The 26,955-nt window shown below is 37.1% G+C and overlaps 1 pseudogene; it reads left to right on the top strand.

Moving 5' to 3' along the window:
- Positions 1-2,189: 2,189 nt before the first annotated feature.
- LOC138163399 (probable ATP-dependent RNA helicase DDX4 pseudogene) lies at positions 2,190-15,807 on the top strand (annotated as a pseudogene).
- The last annotated feature ends 11,148 nt before the right edge of the window (positions 15,808-26,955 follow it).

Genomic DNA, 26,955 nt, shown 5'->3' with positions numbered 1-26,955 from the left:
GATTAAAGCTGTTCTATGAAGTTTGAACTCTAGTTTGTATTTCAGTGTTTCCTGTGTCTTGCTTACCAATGCTGGAATCAACATAATTGTCATACGGTTGTTAGTCATACTTTTGCAGAGTAGTATGTTACTCTATATAAAGAATGTCCCACATTATTGCCTTATTTAGCAATATCCTTGGTGTTGGTGTAGATCCTAAAATTCCTCTCATTTCCCAAAAATTATGAAATGGGAGCGTGACCCCTAAGTCATTTTTCTCTTTGTTCTGTTTTTTTATTTTAAGTAATTGAAAAATATAAAAGTTGACACTTCATGAACACTATGACTTTTGTGGGAACTGGATAGTTAATAAATATTGAATGATATATCATGCCTTGAAAATAGTCATAGGGTCACAGACAAATCAAGGCAAGACTGGGCTTCATTGGTTAAAAATACACTGCTATAGAGCATGTATATTAGTGGCCTATTCCCGTTAGGTATGATATTTGAGTTCCTCTGAAACTTCCTTCACCTGATGTATGGCCTAGAAATGACAAATTGAAAGGAAGCATAGAAATGTACCTGTCACCCAGGTTTGAATAGAATCACAAGAGTTGCATAGCTTCATCAAAGTTTTTGTGTATATTCCTTGAGGAAGGCTACTTTAGAACCTGTATATGGTAGAGTTGAGCTTAAGGGAGAACGGAACAATCTGTAACTAGAGACATCTATAGCACAAGATACTTATAATTTTTCTTGTCACATTCACCCTCAAACTCTTTTGAGTTTTGCTATAAATTTTTTGCTAATGGGGTACAGAAATACTTTATATGAGGACACAAAAAATGTCCATTCTCCCAAATACTCTCAATGTGATTATTACTCTATCCTTTGATCAGCAGAATCAAGTCACTATGAGCTAGTTAATAAGTTTTAAAATAGTTAATAAGATTTAAATCCTGGGAATAGAAATACAAGTTCAAAAGAAGACAGTCCTTATAATAGAAATGGAAATTTGAAGATCTTCCCTGCCCCTTAATAAGCGTAAGGGGATTTGAAGACCTTCCCTGCTTTGAAAATGTACTCTGTCTCCTACTAGGCTGAATGTAATCACATTGAGCCTGTGGTAGGAGGAGTTTGCTGAAGGAGGGAGCAGAGCCCACAGGAAACTGGGAGGCAGAGCAGCTAGACATGGTTGGGAGGAGAGGATGCATCCAAGGGAGACAGTTAGGCTTGTGATTAAATATTGGTCTTGTGTTGGTTTGTGGGAAGGCCAAACAATGCTGTGGCTCTCTGTGCTGTTGTGACTTATTAAGTTGCTACTATTATGAAACTGGCTTACTAGTTTGGGGATTTTATTTTCTGGTGTCTGAATAAATGTTTTACTTCTGTCTTCTATATGGAGAGTCTGTTATATATATATATATATATATATATATATATTTAGCAATCGGGGTTAAGTAACTTGCTCAAGGTTACACGACCAGTTATTTCTGGGTGTGGTGCTGAGTGTCTGAGCCCGGGATTCGATCTCCAGGTCGTCCCAACACTGGAGCCGGTGCTCTTACTCGCTGAGCCACCTGTCCACCCCTAAGCAATTGGGGTTAAGTAACTTGCTCAAGGTTACACGACCAGTTATTTCTGGGTGTGGTGCTGAGTGTCTGAGCCTGGGATTCGATCTCCAGGTCTTCTCAACACTGGAGCCGGTGCTCTTACTCGCTGTGCTACCTGGCTACCCCGAGTCTGTTATATTTTGCAATTGAGCACTATGCAGGTATATTTATAGTGAGTGTTGGTGCTATGAATATTTCCTTGGTGCTACAAGTCCCTACCCTCAAGAAGCTTGCATTCTTTATTTTTTTTTGCTGCTTTTTGGAGGGGGGAAGTCAGGGCAGTTGGTGTTAGGTGACTTGCCCAAGGTCACATGGCTAGTACGTGTTAAGTGTCTGAGGCTGGATTTTAATTCAGGTCCTCCTGACTCCAGGGCCGGTGCTCTATTCAATGTGCCACCTAGCTACCCCAAGAAGCTTACGTTTTAATGGGGAAAATCACACATAGGAGAAAAGTTCTAGGGCCTGGTAGAGAAGTCTGTGGTATAACCTAGTAAGAAATAAAGAGCTGGCCTGGTTATTGAGGTTCCAGGAGGAGCCATCTAATCAAACAGCAGTGTCTTGAGGTACTTGTAGGATGTGGATTACAGGGCTAAAATGACCTTTCAGAATGAAGATACGTCTGGTGACATGGTGGAAGAATCCAAAGGAGTACAGCCTAGCGAGAGTGAGGAATGAGCCTCTGGGTATAAAGAATGCTTCATTTTCAGACAGTTATCAGGACAGTAATTGATTAACAACAACTCTCAATTTACAAAAAAAAGTTTTTTTTTTTGTTTGTCTTTATTTGGAACTCAGAACATATTCTTCTATAGAAACAATGTTATACATGATATTTCCCATGCTAGCCTACAAAAGTCCACTTAATGTGACTGAGTTATTATACATTGCTCATGAAAAATAATAGGACAGTTATTTTTCATTATTAGTAATTAAAACAGAAGAAGAATGATGATACACACATCTATTAGCTATTTTGTAGATTGAACTATTTGATGTAGAAGGGTCCCTACAACTCTGAGAAAATAGCTGATAATAGCTAGGATATAGAAAACATTAAGATTTGGAGAGTACTTTGCTAATATTATCTCATTTTATCCTCACAATAACCCTAGGAGGTAGGTGTTATTATTACCATTTTATAGATACAGCAACTGCATTAGACAGGGGTCACGAGCCTTTCTCAGAGATAATATAAGTCTGAGGATGGATTTGAATTGAGGTCTTCCTTATTCAAGGCCTGGTACTCTATCAACTGTGCCAACTAGATTCAATTTTTGGCATCTACTACAGAGGAAATCTTGATTAATTAGGGAAGGATGACCTGATAATGAAGGATTTTGTGGGGATTCTAAAGAGCCCTTCTGTTAATTTTTAAGGGCTTTGTAAAATCATGGCATTGATACTTTAATGTGCTTGATTTTACTGAAATATCTCTTTACTTTTCTTTGATCAAGATGTCTATATGCTACTTATTGAAGTCATTGTTTCCTAATAAATGGAATAGAAGAAAGGAGAGACAATTAGGTAGCCTAGTGAGCCTGGAGTTAGGAAGACTTGAGTTCAAATGTGGTCTCAGACACTTACTAGCAGTGGGACTCTGGGAAACTCACTTAACCTTCTGCCTGCCTTAGTGTCCTTAACTATAAAGTGGGAATAATAATAGCACCTATCTTTAAGGGTTATTGTAAGGATCAAATGAGGTAATATTTATAAAGTGCTTAACACAGTTTCAGGCATATAGTAGGTGCCTAATAAATGGTTGTTCCCTTCCTTGCCCTTTCCCTCCCCCTCCACTTTAATAACTAGATAAGGGTTAGCTTTAGAGAATATTTCCAGTGTGGAAAATCACTGTACTAGGAAAGATTTAAGAGATTTGGTTTCTAGTTCTAATTGCCACTAATTAGTTGCATGACCTTTGGAAAGTGACTTTACTATATATGACCTGCAATTTACTTCTCTATAAAGTGAGGGGTTTGACTTAAAGAATTTCTAAGGTCTCTTTCTGTTCTGCATTTCTTATTCACTGATTTCTGAAATAGCAAATGCTGTACTTTTGTGGCTTTTCATTTAACAATTAGCCACTTTTTTTGGGGGAAACTGATCACGGGGGACAATTCCTCTGTTATTTTATCAACTTTTGTAAAGGGTCAAAGTCCAATCCAGATAAGTTATTTTTTCTGAAGTTGGGAGAGATTTTGGTGGACTGATCACATGGAATCTAACACAATAAGATCTATTTTCATTTTGTGCTTTTAAAAACACATTCATAGTGGTCAGCTTAATAGTCCAGACCCCATGTTCACTGCAGTTTGGGTGTGCACAGTGTTTTTAGTCATCTAATTCTGCTATAGTGCTAGAAAGAGAAGGCACACTAATGGACCATGTGTTTTGGAGACGGAGTCTAGTATCACTGTGACTTTCATCTCCATATGCTTGCCTCTCTCAGGTTCAGAATTTAGTGAAGATTTTTTTTCACACCCTCTGTCATGAGAAAGAGGATGAGAGAGGAAAACAATATGCCCAGTGAAAAGCATAGAGTATACTCTCTAGTTAATGATAAAAAAATGGTTTGTTTCTGGATAATTATCATACCTCTATAAGAATATTAGACCAAGAAACACAGAGTTGGTTAGGATGTTACCTCATAAATGTCTCCCCCAGTGCTTGGGACCCCCAAACTAGTTAGTATTGAACTAAAGAATAGAAGGAAAATAAATGTTAATGACAATTCTAGTCCATGTAGCACACCAGGACATTGTTTTTTGCACTTAATAGTATTTTTCCCCAATTACTTGTAAAGATAATTTTCAACATTCATTTTTATAAGATTTTGAGTTCCAGATTTTTCTCCCTCCCTTCCTTCTACCCTGCCCCAAGAGAGCAAGCAATTTGATATAGGTTGTATGTTATACACATATAATTATGCTAACATATTTCCACATTAATCATGTTGTGAAAGAAGAATCAGAACAAAAGGGAAAAACCACAAGAAAGAAAAAACAAAAAAGTGAAAATAGTATGCTTTGATCTGCATTCAGATTCCATAGTTCTTGCTTTGCATGTATTTAGCATTTTCTATCACAAGTCTTAGAATTGTCTTTGATCACTGTATTGCTGAAAAGAGCCAAGTCTATCATAGCTGAACACTGCACAATGTTGCTGTTACTGTGTTCAATGTTCTCCTGGTTCTACTCACTTCACTTAGCATCAGTTCATGTAAATCTTTCCAGGTTTTTCTGAAATCCACCTGCTCATCATTTTCTTACAGCATGATACCATCCCATTACATTCATATACCACAAGTTGTTCAGTTATTCCCCAATTGATGGGGAATAACTCAATTTCTAATTCTTTGCCACTACAAAAAGAGCTGCCATAAATATTTTTTGGACTTGTGATTCCTTTTCTCTCTTTTTTTAATCTCTTTGGGTTATCGACTAGTAGTGGTATTACTGGATCAAAAGGTACACACAGTTTGGCTGTCCTTTGGGCATCGTTCCAAATTGCTCTCCAGAATGCTTGGATCAAGTCCCAACCACACCAACAATGCATTAGTGTTCCAATTTTCCCATATCTTCTCCAATATTTATCATTTTCCTTTTCTGTCATATTAACCATTTGGGAAAGGTGTGAGCTGGTACTACAGGGTTTTAATTTGCATTTCTCTAATCAATAGTGATTTAGTGCATTTTTCCTATGACTATACATAGCTTTGATTTCTTCATCTGAAAACTGCTTGTTCATATCCTTTGTTCATTTATCAATTGGGGAATGACTTGTATTCTTAGGAATTTGACTCAGTTCTCTGTTATAAAAATTTGTTCCCCAACTTTTTGCTTTCCTTATAATCTTGGTTGAATTAGTTTTGTTTATGCAAAATCTTTTTAATCTAGTGTAATTAAAATTATCCATTTTGCATTTCATAATGTTCTCTATCTCTTGTTTGGTCATAAATTTTCCCCTTCTCCATAGATCTGACATGTAAACTGTTCCTTGTTCTACTAGTTTGCTAATGGTATTACCCTTCATATTTTAATCATGTACCATTTTGACTTTATTTTTGTATAGTATGTCAGAAGTTAGTCTATGCCTAGTTTCTGCTATACTATTTCCCACTTTTCCCAGCAGTTTTTGTCAGATAGTGAGTTCTTATCACAGAAACTGGAGTCTTTGGGTTTATCAAACAGTAGATTACTATAGTCATTTGCTACTGTGTCTTGTATACCTAACCCATTCTACTGATTCACCACTCTGTTTCTTAGCCAGTACCAAATAGTTTTGATAATTGCCACTTTATAAGATAATTTTAGATCTGGCATGGCTAGGCCATTTCCTTTTCATTTTTTTTTCATTAATTCCCTTGATATTCTTGACCTTTTGTTCTTCCAGATGAATTTTTTGTTATTATTTTTCCTAGATCTGTAGAATAATTTTTTTGGTAGTTTGGTATGACACTGAAAAAATAAATTAATTTAGGTAGAATTGTCATTTTTATTATATTAGTTCGCCTACCCATGAGCAACTGATATTTTCCCCATTGTTTAGATCTGACTTTATTTGTGTGAAAAGTGTTTCAGGACATTTAAAAAAAATTTACATTTCTTCTCTTAATTCTAAATCAAATAAACTCTCCCTTCTGCTATAGTACCCTCTTAATGGAGTATTGAGACAACTTTATCATGGCTCTGGACATTGGTTAGAAGACATTGTGGTTTTATTATAGGTTTATATAGTTGATGGAAGGTACCAATATAATATTGCAATTTAACTTTTGCTAATGCAACATAGCTAATTGTTCTTCAAAGCGGGGTTGGAGAAAATGAATTCTTTTCATTTTTTAAGCTAAAAAGGACTTTTCTTGCTCCTTTCCTTCTTCCTTCAACTAAATTGAATCAAAAACAAAAAAAAGAAAAAAGACATTTTTCATAAAAATATGAATAGTGAAGAAAAACAAATTTCTGCATTGACCACGCCCCAAACGTGTGTTTGTTTCGTTCTGTGTCATGAGTTCATCTCCTCTCTCTAAGGTTGAGGGAATATGCTGATCAAAATGTTCAAGTCCTTCAAATTTGTTTTTATTTAGAATGATGTTTATGTTGCATAAATCGTTCTCCTAATTCTACTCACTTTGCTCTGCATCAGTTCATACAGATCTCCCCAATTTTCTCTAAATCCGTTCATTTCATTATTACTTATGGACCAAAATAATCATCTTACACTCAAATATCAATCGACCAGCAAATATTTATTAGGTGCTTACTATGTGCCAAGCACTGTGTTAAGCTCTGGGGATACAAAAAGAGGCAAATGACGGTCCCTGTTCTCAATCAGTTTATCAATCCTTAATCGGTGGTCACCTAGTTTCCAGGGTTTTTTTGGCTACTACAAAAAGAACCTGTATAAATATTTTTATACTTATAGGTACTTTTCTTCTACCCATAATCTCTCTGTGGTTTAGGCCTAACAGCATTTGGAATTGAGGTATCGATATACTAACAAATCTTGTCCATATTTGACAGAAATGCTATTTTTTATAGAGTTGCTTAATTGAAGGTTGTCATTGTTCAGTTGTTTTCATCTCTTATTTTTCATGACCCCATTTGGGGTTTTCTTGGCAAAGATATGAGTCTGATTTGCCGTTTCCTTCTTCAACTTATTTTATGGATGAGGAAACTGAGGCAAACAGGGTTAAATGACTTGCCCAGAGTCACACAGCTAGTAAGTGTCTGAAGCCAGATTTGAATTCAGGAAGCTGAGTCTTCCTGATTCCAGGCCCAGCACTCTATTCACTGTGCCAACTTAGCTGCCTCACTAGGTTAGGTTGTAGTAGATTCTAAATATAGGGGAATCTGGAAAGGTGGAAGAAGCAGATTCATCCAATTTATGTAATCAGCAGATTACCTTGCCATGCTGCAAAATGGCCTTTTGAATATCTAGTCTCTGATACCTTCAGATTCTTATACTTCCTGGGACTCCTGACCCTCAGTTTGAGAAACACTAGTTTTAGGGACTAAGTAAGGAATCTTGGAAATCAAACTTTAATGTCATGGAAGGCAAAATGGAAAATTATCTACCTTGATGTTGTGTTATACATTTTCTTCAGGCTTTTTAGGTTTTCTTGAGGTAGGCAAACTATTTTTTCCTAGTTGATACTTCTCCAGGGCAATGTTGAATCCCAACAGTATATCAAAATGTGAAGCTCTAGGTACTTATACTAGAAGTAGTCTGTTTTGTTATTTTCTCTACATATATTTGGAACCCAAGCTAGCAGAGGAAAACGATGTGACTTTTGCTGAAACAGATCAGGAAGATTACATTTCTCAGAAGGATTATTTATTTGTATGTTTTTTTCATGGTAATTTGATGAAATGAGTAAAGTGACTTTCTATAAGGATTCTTCTTCTACTGTCCCTCCTCCACCCGTTTTGCTATTTCCTCTTCTCCTTTTGAGAGACTGTAACAAAGAATGATATATCTATCTTTCAGTAAACATTGAAAATGAAAAACTATCCTGTTAGAATAAAATAGTTATGAAGATATTCCTGTAAAGCAGCTGAGGTAGCAGATTTTTACTAAAACTATGTTTTAAAGTGATTGACAGAACTTTGTCCTTAAGATGTTTTTCCTGAAGGTAAGCAGAAAGTGCTATTAATTAATGAATATTTCTACATACACCAACCTACTCCTCCCCAGCTAAGTAATGAGAAGTCTGCATTTGTAGTCAGAGCTATCCACTATCATCAGAGAATGGTAGGGGATGACAGAGTGATGACAGACAGGCCATTATTCAGAAATGCAGGAGAACTGTAGTTAAAAAAAGCAAATATTGGATACATGTGGATAAAAGTAAGATAAATAAAAATTATTTTTATATTGTTGCTTCCTTTGCATGAGAGAGGAATGGTAATAATTCAAGGTGAGAGATATGATTAAAATATGATCTTTAGTAGTAGCAAATATGTTCTAGTCATAGTTTTTCTAGTTAGATTTATGATCAAACAACTTATATTTATAAAGATGACTTTTTAAATATTTATAAATATTCTATAGTCAATTCTATAGGCTATAATCATTCTATAGTCAATAAAAATATTGATAGAGATAATAAATTCTAGGAGTACTATAACTGGACCTGCTTTGATTTAAAAGCAATTAAATGGTGCACTTGATAGATTGTCAAATTTTGAGTCAGGAAAATAAGTTCAAATCCTGCCTCAGTCGAGGGGATGCCCATCATTTGGGGAATGGCTAAACAAGTTGTGGTATATGAATGTAATGGAATACTACTGTGCTCTAAGAAATGATGAATAGGTGGACTTTAGAAAAACCTGGAAGCCTTATATGAACTGATGCTGAGGAAGTGAGTAGAATCAGGAGAACATTGTACACAGTAACAGCCACAGTGTATGTATGAAGACTGATTTTGATAGATTTAGCCCTTCTCAGCAACTCAAAGACCTAAAACAATTCCAAAGTACACATGATGAAAAATGCCAGCCACATCCAGAAAAAGAACTTTGGAGTCTGAATGCAGAGTTAAGCAGACTATATTCTTTTTGTTTTCTTTTTTTTTATTTCTGATGGTTTTTCACATTCATTATAATTCTTCCATACAACATGACTAGTGCGAAATTGTGTTTAATAGCAATGTATATATAGAGCCTATATCAGATTGCAATCCGTCTTGGGGAGGGAGGGGGAGGGAGAGGGAGAAAACTTAAAACTTATGGAAGTGAATGTTGAAAACTAAAAATAAATAATAAAATAAATTGGAAAAAAATCCTGCCTCAGACTATTATCAGTTTTTTAACCCTGGTCAAGTCATATAACCTTTCTCTGCCTCAGCTTCTTTATTTGTAACATAATAGCACTAACCTTACAGTATTATTGTGAGGATCAAATCAAATGAGAAAACATGTAAGGCTCTTAGCTCAACTTCAAGTGCAATATAGTTTTATTATTTATAGCTTTAATGGATCTGTGATATTTTTAGTGTGGGTACCACCTCCACTGATGCAGATTGTAATCTTACTTCTGGGTCTTTGCATTCCATGAAGTGGTTTCCTATAAATCCTACATGGGATCTAACCAGCAGTCTGAATTCATTCTTCCCTTTTCTTTAGTATTTTAGAGAGACAACCATAAAACTCACTTTTTATATATGTCTAGACCACCTCTTTTGTCAGGCTTTCATATTCTAACTAACATTTTTTATACTACTTCATTCTCAGTAACTTGCTTTAACCCACATCACTCATCCTCAAAAAAAAATCCTCATGTATGAGGCATTAACTATGTGAGATGGGTCAGAACTTTATCATTGTATTCATGTCTGGTCTCTAGACTATGAAAGAAATTTTAAGATGGTGAAGGGAAGAACCACAAATAAAACTAGAATTGGAAAATAATATGCCATGTGTAGGAAGGTTAGAAGGAACATTGTTAGAAAATGGAAGGCTGAGGGATAATATGCAATATTCAGATATATAAAAGAGCTACAGAAAATGCATTGGGGCAGGTGCTTCTTTCTTTCTTTTTAACCAAAAAGGAGAGATGATATTTTGTTATATACATGCTCAAAAGGATTTCTGATTGTATCATTTTGGATATTCATTCCAATGATTAAGATCCCAACCATCCATGCCTAATTATCCTATTTGACTTTTGTCCATGTTTGATACTTGTTCATCACAGCAAGGAGGAAATATGGTGTTAAGAAATTGTTCTCAATTTCCATGGAGGATCAAAAAGGTCTCAGAGTGAAGCATGGAAAACTCAGATTAGCTCCAAGGAAGAATTTCTTGGTGGTGAACTATTTTCATTTTTGAAGTATATGTATAAAGGGAAGTTGTTGGCCTCCTCTGGAAACTATAAATTGGACTATCCTTGATATTTTGGTTTGCTTTTGTTCAAAATTCAACTAAATGTGCCTGACTTTTAAGCCATGATATTAAAAAAATTAATGTTTATTTTATATTTTTATATGATATGATATTGCTGTATTTCTGTATGTATCCCTTCTTTTTCCCACAAACCATCTCATAAAACAAAGGTTTGGTTTTTTTGGCAGAAAGAAAAAGAAGAGAAAAAACACATAAAAACAATGTGACAACATACACAGTGTTCCATACTTGTGGAACTCCCACGTCTGCAAAGGAAGGAGGGGGAAAGAATGTGTCATCTCGTGACTCTTTTTGGTGGGCCAGGCTTGGTCTTTGTAATCTTACAACTTCATTATTCACTATTTGTGGTTGTTATTCTTTCCATTTACATTAACATAGTCTTTGTGTATATTGTTTTGCTTACTTCACTTTGCATCAGTTTATATAAGTCTCTCCATGCTTCTCTGTCTCCGTCATAAGCATCCTTTCTTTTAGCCCAATTCATGCAACCCAATTTGTTTAGCCACACCTCCATTTATGGATATCTATTTTGATACCTAAAAAGTTAATCCCATTTTTACAACTTTGTGACTTGGTCTATTCCATTTAACAGAATCTCAGAGTCAGAAGGAACCTCAGAGACCATCTAGAACACTCAATCCTAAATCACAGCTTCTTTTACAATATACTTGATAGTGGTATGACTAGAGGTCAGGAAAAACTGAATACCTCCCAAGGCAGCCTATTTCACATTTATATAACTCTGATTATTAGGACATTTTCTCTAACATCCAACTTCACTTTGTCTCTCTGTAACTTCTATCCTTCATTCTTAGTTCTTCCCTCAAGGGCTAAGAAGACCAAATCTAATCCTTTTCCTACCATGACTGCTCTAGACATACTTGAAAATAGCTATCATGCCTCCTTTAAATCTCCTCTCCTCCAGATTAAACATGCCAGCTCCTTCAACAGATCTCCAATTAGATTGATATTGGGGCTTAAATGGCCTCTATGGTCCCTCTTTCATCTCTAAAGTTATGATCTTATGATCCTTTAACCAGATTTATTTTTATACCAGCATGATGGCAGCTCAAGAAACTGGTTCAATAAATTCCTTGTGTCTTTAAGAGATAGAGGAAAGAGGATTCTCTTTGTAACTGCCTTTTCCTAAGTAGAGAAAAGGTGACATTCAGAGAAACTTGTACTAATCTAGAAGAGATAACAAGAGGCATTTATTTTCTTTTACACTTATACTGGTTCTAACAGAGATGAAGATGAATTATTAACTTTCTCTTCTCCCTTTAATTCCTAAACCTCAACCACTTCATCCTGAATAGAGAAAGGAAAAATCCTTATATCTGCCTTCTTTCCCTGGCAGTTGATGACTTTCCTCCTACACGAAGGGGTACAGCAGCAGAGGCACAAGTAAGCATCTGAAATGAGAAGGGACAAAAAGTAACTGGTCTCCATTCTCATTAAATGTTTCACAAAGATGGAGCCTAGAATTTAGACTCTTACTTATATTCATTTATACTTGAAACTGTCATCTGACATCTTTTATCCATTTTTCTGCCCTTACATAGGAAACCTCACATTGGTTGCAACAAAAGCAGTATGTCCTCTATTCTACCAGAATAGGCCCTCCAATTCTTGGTTCATTATCATTATTATTATTTATTTTTTTAAGCAATCAGGGTTAAGTAACTTGCTCAAGGTTACACAGCCAGTTATTTCTGGGTGTGGTGCTGAGCGTCTGAGCCCAGGACTCGATCTCCAGGTCATCCCAACACTGGGGCTGGTGCTCTTACTCACTGAGTCACCTGTCCACCCCTAAGCAATTGGGGTTAAGTAACTTGATCAAGGTTACACGGCCAGGTGTTTCTGGGTGGGTGCTAAGTGTCTGAGCCCGGGATTGGTCCATTATTATTTAGCCATTAGAGTGGTCTCTGCCTTCTGTTAAATTTATTGCTGTTTGTCAGAAATTGAGCAGATGGATTTGAATTCCTAATCTTGAAAAATATGCCAAGTAATTTTTCTTTAGAATCTTTTTTTAAACCAAATCTTTGTTGATATGTATTTCTTTCTCATTAAAGGCATCTCACTCATCAGTCTGTACTTCAAACCCCTCATTGATTCCTGAATTGTCTGACGCCCATCCCTCCATTTTGGATTCAGTAATCCCTCCCCCATTTGGACACATCTCAAAAGTTTAGGCAAATAAATATAGTTTCTTTAACTGTCAACATTTTGTAAATTACTTGAAAAATACTAAAAATATAATAGTTATGTACACAGATTGCTTAAAGATGTATCTAGATTGTATAGTAATCAATCTGGAAGTGTTCCAGTGGTCCTTAGCTCGCCATCTCTTATGAGACATGTCTTTGTACTGACCCTCTTGACCCCTGTAGCGGAAGCAGGCTTTTAACCCTGTTCAGACTCTGTCTCTACGCTGACTTTGCTGACCCTATCTACAGTCTTTTTGCAACAGAGATTTCTGGAGGACTGATTGTTTCGCTCTTTTTCCTCCCTTACTGTCATTTATTTCCTCATGGTCACTGAAGCTACAGCTACTTTTTAAGACCAATCTTTCCTTTGTGCTATCAGCACACGTGTCTTGGAACTTTCTGCTACTACGAAGTGTCCTGTGTTCTTCTCTCGTCAGACACTGGAGAATTTCCCCTGTACTAAAGGTGAGCTTCACAGGTCTGTAGTTGTCCCTGCTCTTCCACAGCTCCCTTTTAAAATGGCAGCAGCACATCAGCCCTTCCTTGTCTCTCCTGTCTCTTCCTCTGTCAGTGTGGAGTTAAAAACACTCCCTCCTAGTGCTTTCATTGCTTTTGACACCAATTTAGGAATTCACCATGCCAATATATGTCTCAAAACCTTCACTGTGTTGATGCCTTTAACTTTTTTTCTTAATTATAGCTTTTATTTCCAAGGGAATAATGTTCACCAAGTTCCATTTAATTCCACAAATATTTATGAAGTATCTCTGATATGCTGGGCACAGGAGAAATTACTCAAAGAGCTTCCAAACTAGAAGGAGGAAAGTGATATGTGCACAAATAAATCTAATACAAGTGAGAATGAGGGAAGTGCATTGGAGGGGTCAACCAAGGAGGTAGGACAGATTTGGGAAAGGAGTTCAGTAATAGGGATACTAGCATAGTTATTTAATGCTATTTTACGAGTGACCTTGGGCAAGTCCCCATCTCTCCAGGAGTAAATTTACTCTTCTATAAGCTGACAGAACTAGACTACATGATCTCTGAGGTAATTTTCCAATTTTAAATTCGCGATCCTTAAGAAAAACCTTATAGAGAAGAATTTGTGGCCAACAGGAGATGAAGATTGGACCACAGGAATCCTCAAACTCACATACTATTTTTTATCCCTGTATTTGACAAAAATACCTGTTCTTCTAGAGCAAATGGAAATGCTTTTATTAGGGCTTCAGACTGATTAGAAATCAGTAATGTAACTACCTGAAGAGATGAATTCAAGAGTAGTAAATTTGCTTCTCAACAAAGTCTGGGAAACAAAGATGACAGTGATAAGCCTTCAAAGAGAGAGAGTCTATCCACAGTGGGTAGATTTGGACCTAGAAAGGATTTTGTAAACAGGTTTTTCAAGTAACAAATTTGAAGAAGGTAATAGCTCTATCTGGTGCAGAGAATCTAATGATGATGAAGATAATCAGACAAGGTGCAGAGGTTCATCAAGAACAGGTGGATGTGGCAGTTTTCAAGGTCGCCCTCAAGGATTTGGTCTAATTCACAATAGTGAACCTGAATGAGGGGATGGGCCTCAATTCTCTGGTGGATTTTTTTTTTGTTTGTTCAAGAAGAACATAATTAGTTGATCCAAAAGTTGCCAATTTTTGAGGCACAAGTGTTGGTGGAAGAGGTGTTTACAAAGAGTTCAGTTCTGGAAGAAACACCTGGAAATCAGAGGCTCAAGGAGAAAGTGGTGACTTTCAAGGACCAAAAATGAACTACATACCAGCTCCCCCATCTGAAAATGAAGAATCTATCTTTGCACACTACTAGACTGGCATAAACTTTGGCAAGAATAATATTGATACTATTCTTGTGGAAGTATCTGGGCATGATACTTTGCCAGTAATAGTTACCTTTGAAAAAGCAGATCTCTGCCAGACATTCAATAACAATATTACTAAAGCTGGCTATACCAAATTTATTCCTGTGCGAAAATATAGTATTCCCATTATATGGAAAGGCCTGGGAAAACTGCAGCTTTTCTTTTGTCATTTTTGGCTCATATGATGTAGGATGGAGTAACTGTCAGTCATTTTAAAAATCAACAGTAACAAGATTGTATTAGTTTTTGCTCTCACTTGAGAGTTGATCAACTAGATTTTCCTGAAAGCAAGGAAATTTTCTTTTGGGACTTGTATAAGACCTGTAGTAATCTAACGGGGAACATAATTGGGACATTCAATTTGCCAAATAATGCAAGACTTTAGCATTTTATGTGCAACACCAGGAAGACCAAGGGATAACTTAAGTAAATATTTGACTTAGGCAAGTCAGATATTTTGTCTTGGATAAAGCAACTGAATGCTGGATATGAGTTTTAGTCCTGAAATGAAGAAACTAATTTCCTTTCCAGGAATGCCATTGAAAGGCCATTGCCAAACCCTGATGTGTAGTGCCACTTTTCCTGAATAAATTCAAAGATTGGCTGGAGAGTTTTTTTTTTTTTACTGTCTTGCAATTGAACAAGGGACTGGAACTTGTAGAGATGCTCAAGGGATTGTGCTGCAAATTGACCAATACTTAAAATGAGAAAAGCTTGTTGAAATTCAGTGAAATACAGGTGAGGAAAGAACAATGATGTTTGTTGAAACTGAGAAAAAAATGAGATATTTATCACAACCTTTCTTTGTCAAGAAAAAATATCAAGAATAATTCATGGTACTTGGGAACAGAGAGAGAAAGCAAGCTCTTGGGGATTTTTGATATGAAAAAGGCCCAGTTCTTTTTGTTATTTGAGTAGCTGCCAGAGGTCTAGATATTAAAAATGTTTAACATGATATTAATTTTGACCTTCCTTCAACCATCAATGAATACGTTTACCAAATTGGATGCACTGTTCAATGTGGTAACATTGGCAAAGCTGTGTCGTTCTTTGATCTGGAACCAGATAACCATTTAGTATAACCTTGAGTAAAAGTACTGTTAGGTGCTCAATAGGATGTCCCTGTATGGTTGGAAGAAATTGCTTTCAGTTCTGGCTTCATTGCTAGTACTTCAAGGGGAAATGGGTTTGCCTTAATTTATACTCAAAAGGCAAGGGCAGCATGAACATTGTAGGGTTTTCTATCTACATAATTTCCGAATTCAATAGATAGTGAGTTATAGAATTAAAGCCAAAATTCTTCAAGTTCCATATACAGTTCTGATGCAGTAAAGATGGTTTTAAGTTTTGAATTTTAAAGGAAGTATGACAATCTGTTGGTAATTCCCTGTCTATCATGCAATCTTTGCCCTGCCCCCCCCACCAAAGTCTTTGCTGGCTAATTATGGGAAATGCTAAATGTTAACATTATTGACTAATGTTGACTAATACAAGTGGTGTTTGATGGAAAGATTTAAACATTCTAAATGTCAAGTTTGTGTCTATTTCATTATTTAAGAGTTTGACATTTTCATATCTATATTAAATCTTAAGACTATAGTGTTTTTGATTCTATAAAATAAACAAGGATATGTGAAGCACTTTTGTATTTAAAAAATTATTGAATCCTTTTTATTTTCCTTAAAAGAAACCTTTAAAGCAATAATTTTATCATGTGATAATAAAACAATTTACATAAAACAAATTTTGTGAATTTGATTTAGTTGATTAAATATATAGTGTAGTTTTAAAAAATACTGGAAATGTCATTTCTTTCCAAGCAATGACTTGACATTTGCTATTACTTTTTGTAGTCTCTAAACTTTCCTTGTAAATATACTGAAAATCCCAAACACAAATTCTTTTTTTAAAGGAAAGGAAGCAAGGAATTAAGGAAAGAAGGAAGGAAGGAAAGAAGAAAGGAAGGAAGGAAGGAAGGAAGGAAGGAAGGAAGGAAGGAAGGAAGGAAGGAAGGAAGGAAAGGAAGAAAGAAAGAAAGAAAGAAAGAAAGAAAGAAGGAAAGAAGGAAAGAAAGAAGGAAGGAAGGAAGGAAAGAAGGAAGGAAGGAAGGAAGGAAGGAAGGAAGGAAGGAAGGAATGAATAAAGAAATAGATATGAAAGAGGGTGGCACACTATCTGATCCTTGAAGGAATGGTATGGGAGACAGACTGTGAGTGTATGGATGCTGGCGAGACCAGCACAGTATTAGTGGCTGTCTCCTGATTCACTGTGGCTAGAACATTAGAATATATTCTAGGAAATATTTTTAAATAAGGCTAGTAGCTTGAGACTAGACTATGGAAAGTCTTAAATGACAGAGTAAGGAGTTTACATTTTAACTTCTCCAGGTAATTGTGGAACCAATGAAGATTTTTGAATGGTGGAATGATGTGACCAGGCTTGTGCATTAGGCAGTGGTGGAAAGGATGAATTAGGAAGGAAAGTTAATTGGAACAGAGAGGCCAGGCTATTAAAATTGTCCAGGTTAGAAGTAATGAAGAGCTAAAGCAGGGTAGTAGCAGTGAGAGTGGAAAGGTAGGGATAAGTATAAAAGATATTGCAAAGCCAGGATCACTTATATTGTTGTGGGAATGGATAACAGTACACCTGGAGATATATAAGTTGACCTGGCTGCACTCCCACAACACCATTCAAGACTTCTGAAAAAAGAAGCTACGGTGCAGAGTAGGGAAAGATTTGACACCCAAATATAGACCCCTTGGGCAAAAAGAGTATTAAAGTGTTTTCTGTTTTGTTTTTGGAGGGGAGTTCCTAAGATCCCAGGGCTTTTACTTGTTTTTATTTTCATGACATGCTTTTTAACCACCTTAGAGACTGCTTTTACCTAGACCTAGCTGAATATATATATATAACAGGTATGTGTATTTAAACCCTCAGGCTCTGGGTAATACATTTCATTAGAAACAGATCTTCAGTGTATATATTTGCCTCTCTAATAGAGATTGGCATCCATCCAAACTCCTCGAAAATGTTGTTTACACTCATTGTCTATACCTCTCACTTCTCAGCTCTTTGCAGTATGGCTTCTGACATCATCACACAACTGAAATGGGTCTCTGTAAATTTACCAGTGATTTCTTAATTGTGAAATCCAATAGCAAATTTTCATTCTTCATGCTTCTTGACCTCTTTACAGCATTTGACACTGTTATCCACCTTCTTCTCCAGGACACTTGATCCTTTCTAGGTTTTTGTGATACCACTTTATCTCTTGTTTCTCTCTCCATCTGTCTCACTACTCATTTTCAGTCTCCTTTGCTTCACCAATAGTCATATTCTCTGCCCCTAACTGTGGTCTTTGTCCTAGACCTCCTTTTCTTTTCTTCTACTCCCTCTCTTTTGGTGAACTCATTATCTCTTATAGTTTTCATCATCATTTCTATAAAGAACACCCAGAGATATCTAGACCCAGACTCTCCCTAGAGCTCCAGTTTGGCATCATCAGCTATCTGCCAGATATTTCAAACTCGATTGTCCATAGGCATCTCAAAGTCAACATGTTCTAAACAGAGTTCATTACCTTTCCTTAAAATTCCTCCTCTGATTTATAAGATTACAGGTCATTCCCCAACTGATAAATAGTGAAAGGATATGAACAGGTACTTCTCAAAGGAAGAAATTAAAGCTATCTATAATAATATGAGAAAATGCTCTAAATATCTATTTATTAGAGAAATGCAAATCAAAGCAACTCTTAGATACCATATCATACCCATCAGGTTGGCTAACATGACAAAATAGGAAAATGATTAGTGGTGGAGAAGATGTGGGAAAATTGGAACACTAATGCATTGTTACTAGAGTTGTGAAGTGATCCAACCATTCTACAAAGCAATTTGGAAGTATGCCCAAAGAGCTTTAAAAATGTGCATAACCTTTGACCCAGCAACACCACTTCTAGGGCTCCATCCCCAAGAGATCATAAAAATGGAAAAAAGAACCCACATGTACAGAAATATTTATAGCAGCTCTGTTTGAGGCGACCAAGAATTCGAAATTGTGGGGATATGTCCATCAATTGGGAAATGGTGAACAAGTTGTGGTAGAGGAATTAATGGAGTACTATTGTGCTATAAGAAATGATGAATAGGCAGACTTCAGAAAAACCTGGAAAGACCTATATGTATTGATGCTTAGTGAAATGAGTAGAACCCAGAGAACATTGTATGTTGTAACAGCCACTGTGTATGAGGACTGACTTTGATAGACTTAGCTTTTCTTAGAAATGCAAGGACCTAAAACAACTCCAAAAGACTCATGATAGAAAATGCCATCTACATCCAGAGAGAGAACTATGGAGTCTGATTGCAGATTGAAGCATGCTATTTGCTCTCTTTCTTTTTTTGTTTTGCTTTTTTCTTTCTCTGGGTTCCTCCAGATTTCTAATTCCAATTCTTCTATGCAACATGACTAATGTGAAAATATGTTTAATAAGAATGTATACGTAGAGCCTGTATCAGACTGCATGCAGTATTGGGGAGGGAGGCAGAGAAAAATTTAAGACTTAGGGAAGTGAAAATTGAAAACTAAAAATAAATGAATCAATTTAAAAAAATCCCCTCCTCCTTTCCAATTTCCCTATTTCTATTAAGGGCACCACTTTCTTTCCAGTTAACCAGGTTCATAACCTTGGGACCATTCCCTACTTCCCTTGCCTTTACCCCCTTCACATCCAATAAGTTTCCAAGTCTTTTTGATTATACCTCCACAACATGTTTCACTTCTCTTGCTTTCTCTCCATTCACAGATGGACCACCAGCTCTCACCTGGTTTATTACAGTAACTTCTCTGTTGGTCTTCCTGCCTCACATCTCTTCCCTGTCCCAAGTGATTTGTTATAGATCTAACAAAGTAATATTCCTAAAGTGCAGGTCAGACTGTCATTCTTTGTCATTCCCCTGTATAATGAACTCTAGTTTTTTCCTAGGATCAAATACCAATTATTATGACATTTAAAGTCCTTTTATAACCTGGCTCCAACATACGTTTTCAGCATAATTACATATTACTCCTCTTCATGCAGTCTATGTATGGTCCAGCCAGATTGGCCTTTTTTTCTGTTCCTCACATATGATATTCTATCTCCAACTTGTATGCCTTTATATTAGCTATCCCCTATGGCTAGAATGTACTTCCGCCTTATCTCTACCCCTTACAACTTCTAGTTTGCTTCAAAAGTTCAACTCTATTACATAAGGCCATTCTCAATCTTCCTAACTAAGTGATACTCGCCCTAAATTATTATCTTGGGTTTACTTTATAAATATTAGTTTGTAAATTTCCAGTCATATTACCCACCTACTCAATAAATTCTACTGGCTCCCTATCACCTCTACAATCAAATATAAAATCTTATGTGGCATCTAAAGCCCTTCATAACACAGTCCCCCCCTCTGCCTTTTCAGTCTTCTTATGCCTTATTCCCCATCATGTGCACTCTGATACACCTTCTTGTTGTTCCACAAATATGAGGCTCCATCTCTCGGCTATGGGCATTGTCTTTGGCTATCCTCTAAGCCTGGACTGTTCTTCCTCCTCATCTCTGCCCTCCTGCTTCCCTAACTTCCTTCAGGTTCCAGCTGAAATCTCATTTTCTCCAGGAAGCCTTTCCCAACGACTCAATTTTGGTGCCTTCCTTCCTTTAATTATTTCTTATTTTTTCCTGTATATAGCTTGTTAGCTTATATTTGTTTGCTTGTTGTCTTCTCTGTTAGACTGTGGGTGATTTGAAGTCCGGGACTTTCTTTTTGCCTCTTTTTTTTTTATCCTCAGCACTTAGCACGATTCATTGAACATGGTAGGCATATAATAAATGCTTGTTGACGGATTACTTAAATATGTATATGCTGTTTTCCTCTGGAGTTTATTGAATAGGGGGAGTGACATGATCAGACCTGTGCGTTAGGATAATAACTTTGATAGCTATGTGATAAATTGGAGAGAGTACAGAGTTAGGGAAGCCAACCAGAAGGCTACTACAATAGTCAAGGGATGGTAACGTGGGCCTGCCCCAGAGTTGTGGCAGTGTCAGAGAATAAAAAAGAGTTATTTATGAGATATTACAAGGGTAGAATCAACAGGACTTAGCGACAAATTGAGTACTGGGGGTGAGAGAGAATGAGGAGTCAAGAATGACAGCAACCTTGCAAGCTTGGATGACTGGGAAGATATCCTTGACAATAGTAAGAAAGTTAAGAAGGAAGAAGGTTTTTAGGGAAGAGATAGTGAGTTCCCTTTTGGAGATCTACAGGGTATACAGTTCAAGATACCCAATAGGTAGTTGGAGATGCAAGATTAGAAGTCAAGAGAATGGTTTGGTCTGAATAAATAGACCTGAGATGATAATTAAATTTATGAGAGCTGATGAGATCACCAAGAAAAATAGTATAGAAGGAGAAAAGAAGACCTTGGACCGAGCCTTAGGGAATATCCATGGTTATTGGGTGTGACTTGAATAAAGAAAAGATTGAAAAGGAATGGTAAAACAGGTTAGGAGAGAACCAAGAGACAACAATGTCACAAAATCCTAGAGAAAAAAAGAGTGTCGAGGAGAAGGTGATTGACAGTGTCAAAGATTAAAGGAAGGTCAGGAAGGATAAGACTGAGAAAATACCAGTAGATTTGGCAATTAAGAGACCGTTGATAACTGGAGAAAGCACTTCGGTTGAATGTTCAGGTCAGAAGCCAGACTGTAGAGAATTAGAAAGAGAATGAGAGGAAAGAAGTTGAGGCAATGCTTGCAGATAGCACCTCAAGGAGTTTAGGGACCAAAAGGAGAAGCGATAAAGGATCATAGATGAATTAAATGGGGAATTTTCAAGGATGGGCAAGAGATGAGCATGTTTGTAGGAAAAAACCTGTTTCCTGTTTGTATAAATTTGTTTGCTTGTTGTCTCCTCCATTAAACTGTGAGCACGTGAGTGAAAGGACTGTCTTTTTTGCCTCTTTTTTGTTTCCCTAGCACACAGCAGACAGTTACTAAATTCTTATTGGCTGATTGACTGATTACTTATATATGTATACATTTTTTTCCTCTGAAGTTTATTGAATAAAGGAGTAACATAGTCAGATCTCTGCTTTAGTTAGTAGACACAGAAACTTGAAGATTAGTAAGAGAAGGGATGGTAGAAGGGACAAGTGCTAGAAAAGATGGAATAGAATGGGATCACTTGTGCACGTAGAGGAGTTTGCCTAAGTGAGAAGGACCATCTCTGCATGGCAATTGAGTCCTACAAAAAGGAATAGATTCTATGAGTGGTGGTAAGCAGGAAGGTGGGGCAGCTAGTGCAGAGGAACAGATTGGGAGATAGAGTAACATGTATGAAGAACAAAGAGAAAGAAATTTTGTCCAAATTGCAGAGTTTGGAGGTTGACCAATGCCCAAAGAGGCGGAATAGGTACATTTGGGCCAGGCTGTATAGAACGCTAAAAGATAATTAAAGAACATTTTACTTTATTCTGTTATTATTATTGTTGTTCATTCTTTGTTTTTGAAGAGGACCAATGACATCACAAGGGTGATAGCTTGACTTTCAAGTGAATGGTATTTAAGTGAGCAGAGCTGCACAAAATCTTCAGTCTGACTCTTTCCTCTAGAGTCATTGAAGTCCAGTGACAAAAGTCAAGCGATTGGTGATGGCCTGGGATGCAATGGATTGGTCTTTCAATGACTTCAAAAGCATTGGAATTTATTGTACAGGGTTTCTAAATACACATGCATTCAATTCTTGATTTTTTTTCATTCAAACACATTAAAAAACTAGCTTCTCAATAAGTATGGATCAGTTCTCTTCTCCTTGTGCTAACTTTGGCTAACAATTAACACCAAGAAAACACAGGTGCTCCATCAGCCATCACCACACCATCCATACATGGAACCACTGATTACAGCAAATGGAGAAGTTTTGGATAAGCTCACTCACCTTGGTAGTGTACTTTTCAGGGATTCACACATTGATAATGAGGTTGATGCACACATTGCCAGAGCTAGCTCATTGTTTGGGAAGCTCCAAAGGAAAGTGTGAGAGAAAAGAGGTGTTAGACTACCAAACTGAAGGTCTACAGAGCCATTGTGCACAGAGCCATTGTGCTGAGTTCATTGTTGTATGCTTCTGAAACCTGGACAATATACAAGAGTCATGCTGGTAAACGAAACTGCTTCCATTTGAATTGTCTTTGGAAGATTCTGAAGATCACCTGGAAGGATAAGGTACCAGACACTGAGGTCCTTACTCGAACTAAACTGCCAAGCATAGAAATGCTTCTCCAGAGAGTGCAACTCTGATGGGCTGACCACATTGTTTTAATGCAAAACAACTTTTATGGAGAACTGACACAGGGTAAGCATTCACATGGTGGTCAGAAGTGATACAAGGACACTCTCAGGGTCTCTTTTAAGAACTTTGGAATCATGTGACATGGGAGATACTGGCACAGGAGGGCTTACGATGGCATGCCCATATCAGAGAAGGTACCATGCTCTATAAGCAAAGCAGAATTGAAACAACTCAAAGGAAATGCAGGATGTACAGATGTAGAGAATTCATCCCAAATGTCCACACAGACGATTTGTGTCCACCTGTGGTAGAGCATTCCCAGTTCATACTGGTCTGATCAGCCACAGTCAGACACACTGAAACGACTCTAGCATAGCGATGTCATTTTAGTTCTCTTCGAGAATGAAGGTAACACCCAACCAGCTGGAGTTAGAGAACTAGGTTCTAAATTCTGCCTCCGATGCTTTTTACCCGTGCAACCTTGGGCAAATCACTCAACTGCTTCCCCGGACCTCAGTTTCTTCATCTGGAAAATGAAAGAATTAGGCTATATGACCCCTGAGACATTTTCTACCTTTGGACTCTGATCCTATGAACCATAATCACTGCTCTTGCAGCACCCAGTCTACTGGGCACATATACGCATATAAACTATTTAAAATGCACTACACATTGGGGTATATGATTGTGATGGAAAGCTGTTGTGCTATAAGAAATGATGAGCAGAATGCTTTCAGAAAAACCTGGAAAGACTTATGTGAACTGATACAAAGTGAATTGATCAGAACCAGGAGAGCACTAGTACAAAACAACAGCAAGATTATAATGATGACAGACTATGAAAGACTTAGCTACTTTGATCAAGACAATGACCCAAGATAATCCCAAATGACTTGTGATGAAAAATGCCATCTACCTTCAGAGAAAGAATTAATGAAGTCAATGCAAAGTGAAGTATATTTTTGTACTTTCTTTTTCTTTTTTTGCAACATGACTTGTATGGAAATATATTTGGCATGGTTTCACATGTATAATTGCTATCATATTGCTCACCTCCTCAATGGGTGGAAGAAGGGCAGGAGAGAGGGAGAGAATTTAGAACTAAACATTTTTTAAAGGAATGTTAAAACATATAAGTAAATAATGTTTAAATATACATACATACATACTTAAAGCACTACAAGGAACATGGGGTTAAATACTCAGATAAATGGTATAGTCTGTAGGTGCTGCAAGGGTTCAGAGGAGAGAGGGGATGACATAAGTCAGAGAAATATCGCTGGAGATATTTGAACTGAACTTTGAAGGATAAATAAGATTTGGATAGAGAGAAGTATGTGGCAAGGCAACCTCCTTACCTTGGAGGGGAGAATGAGCCTTTTTTTTCTTCCATACTAGAGATGGACACAGGTAGTGAACAGTCACCCTACCAAGAATAAAGGGTATTTCCAGGGAATAGTGGGACTGAGTTTGGAAAAATTAGGGTGGTATCAGATTAAAGCATTTAAGAGACCATCAAATTTGAGCTGGACTGTCCCCTGTGCCTACACAATCAAGTCAGTAATCACTTATTAAGCCCCTATTATGTGCCAGGCACTATTCAAAAAGAAGCAAAAGATAGTTCCTGCCCTCTAGGAGCTTACTATTATCCCAAGCATAGAACTCAAGGCTTGATGTTTCTAATTCTTGACTCTTTCCTCTACTACTGTACCTGGGGTATAACTAAACATTAATTATTGCCCTTTTTCTGTAGGCCAGTCAACATCTTTCCTATAGCAGAAGTCAAAATTTAATTCCTTTTACAACTGCTACTCCGGCTTTATTTAGCCCACTCCAGTGAAGCTGTAAACTAAGATTAAAGAAGGTTCATTTTGAAAGTGCCTTATAAAAATTATCACTGGCCACTTAGACAAGCTGAGGATTTTTGTGTTGTCTATACAGACGATTTCTTAACTGAGAGAAAATGTCATATCAAACCACTCAATTGTAAGATCCATGAAGACAGGAATTGTGTCTTATACTTCCTATCTTTCTGCAGAATTTAGGATGGTACTCTGCACATGGTAGGAATTTAATAAACCATTAGTGAATTGGATAGTTTTAAACTGAATACCACCATAGAATCAGAGCTTAGAGGGTTTTTTTTCTTTTTAAAAGATGCTATGCACTTTCCTTCATTACAACTTACTCCTCTTGCAGACACCCTTAGGGAAGATTACTAACCTGCTGTGCAGCCCCCAAATGTTTGAAACCACCTGAATTGTTTCAGCTGTCTGTACAGAACTAAGATCCTAAATTAGAGTTGGACTGTCCTCTCTGCCTACTCATTAGTCTGTCCTTAACAGAAAAAGGAAAGTTTCTGTTCTTCTACCCTGATGGTTTAGTGGCAGTTGATATAGGTCACTGGCTTTCCTTTCCTTGTCTAATATGGGTAGCTAAGAATAGTACCTGCTATTGGAGACCAAAAGGTATGATACAGTACATAGTGGTTAGAAATGTAACTCTTTCCTTGGCTCCTAAAGAAACCAAAGGTTTCTTAAAGAAGATTTCTATCTACTTCATTCATTCAGTTTGTCTTTAATAAGAAAGGTAGGAATTTGCTTTGTTTTTCCTAGGCTCACTTAACATAGTCAATAGGAACATCATAATGACCCAGAAATAGGGCCATGTGTTAGATGTTTCTCACTGCAGGAGCCCTTTCTTGTGGGCAATCTAAGACGCATTTGCTTTCTCACCACTATCATGAATGCCTTTAAATCAGATTCTGAAAGGAATGTTCAATTTATAAATTAAAAAGGAAGGTCTAATTTATATACTAAAATGTAAGAAATCCCTTACTGGATCATATTCATACTCCATATCCTTCATGATTTTTAGTATCATAAGCTAGGCACCATTTTGATTCAGGGTACTGTAATATATGTGCTGTGAAAAATGATGAATATAGAAGCAGAGGCAAGATGGCTGAGTAAAGTCTGGGACGGGCCTGAGTTCTCCCACACACCCCTTGAAATACCTTTACATAATGATTCTAAACAAATTCTAGAGTAGCAGAACCTGCAAAAAGATGGAATGAAATAATTTTCCAGCCCAAGACTAATCAGAAAGTCCACAGGAAAGATCTGTTGGACTGGGTGAGAGTGGAGCATAGTCCAGTGAAGGATGGGCCAGAGCAGATTGGCCCCCAGCAAGCCAGGAGCAGGCCTTAGGAGCCACTGAATCAGCAGCAACAGCTGCTGCTTCCAGAGTGCCTCAGAGATAGTGAGGGGGTCAAACACCTGGTCAGAAGGAGATTACGAGAATCTCTTTGCTAGCACTGAGGCAGGACTCTGTTTCTTTGCCCAGAATGATATTTGGGTCACGTTAGTGTGGAAGTCTAAGGAGGAGAACTAGCAGAGCTTGCAGCCACATTGTAGTGTGGACTCTCCTCACAGTCCCAGGGCAGAAAAGAGTGCTTGTGGTCACTCACAGGCCAGAGCACAGACCAGGAGAGGAGTAAACACCCCTCCTTAGATCATATCACCTTGGAAGAACTGAAAACTTACAGGTCCCTAGAAGTATCTCTGAAAACAGTTGCACAAAACACCTGACCCTTGAAACAGTGTGCCCTCTACCCTGAAAGCAGAGCCCTACTTTAAAAAAGAATTAAAAGTCAATAAATAGACTAGAAAAATGAGAAAGCAACAGAAAAAATTCTGACCATTGAAAGTTAATATAGTGGCAAGGAAGATCAAAACACATACTCAGAAGGAGATAACAAAGTCAAAGCTCCTGTATCCAAAGCCTCCAAGAAAAATCTGAATTGGCCTCATACCATGGGAGAACTAAAAATAGATTTTGAAAATCAAGTAAGAGAGGTAGAGGAAAAATAGGGAAGAGAAATGAGAGTGATTTAAGAAAATCATGAAAAACAAGTGGAATGGGAATTTGAACATCTTCCCTACCCCTTAATAGACCTAAGGGGCAATTTGAAGACCTCCCCTGCTTTGAAAGTAAACTCTGCTCCCTAATAGACTGAACATGGAGCCTATAGTGGGA

This window comes from Petaurus breviceps, unplaced genomic scaffold (genome assembly GCF_028583685.1).
Source record: "Petaurus breviceps papuanus isolate PSGF00001 unplaced genomic scaffold, PetGlider_PUasm1.0 125, whole genome shotgun sequence".
NCBI classification, from domain to species: domain Eukaryota; kingdom Metazoa; phylum Chordata; class Mammalia; order Diprotodontia; family Petauridae; genus Petaurus; species Petaurus breviceps.
The sequence above is the reverse complement of the archived record's forward strand: the minus strand, read 5'-3'. Positions and strand labels throughout refer to the sequence as shown.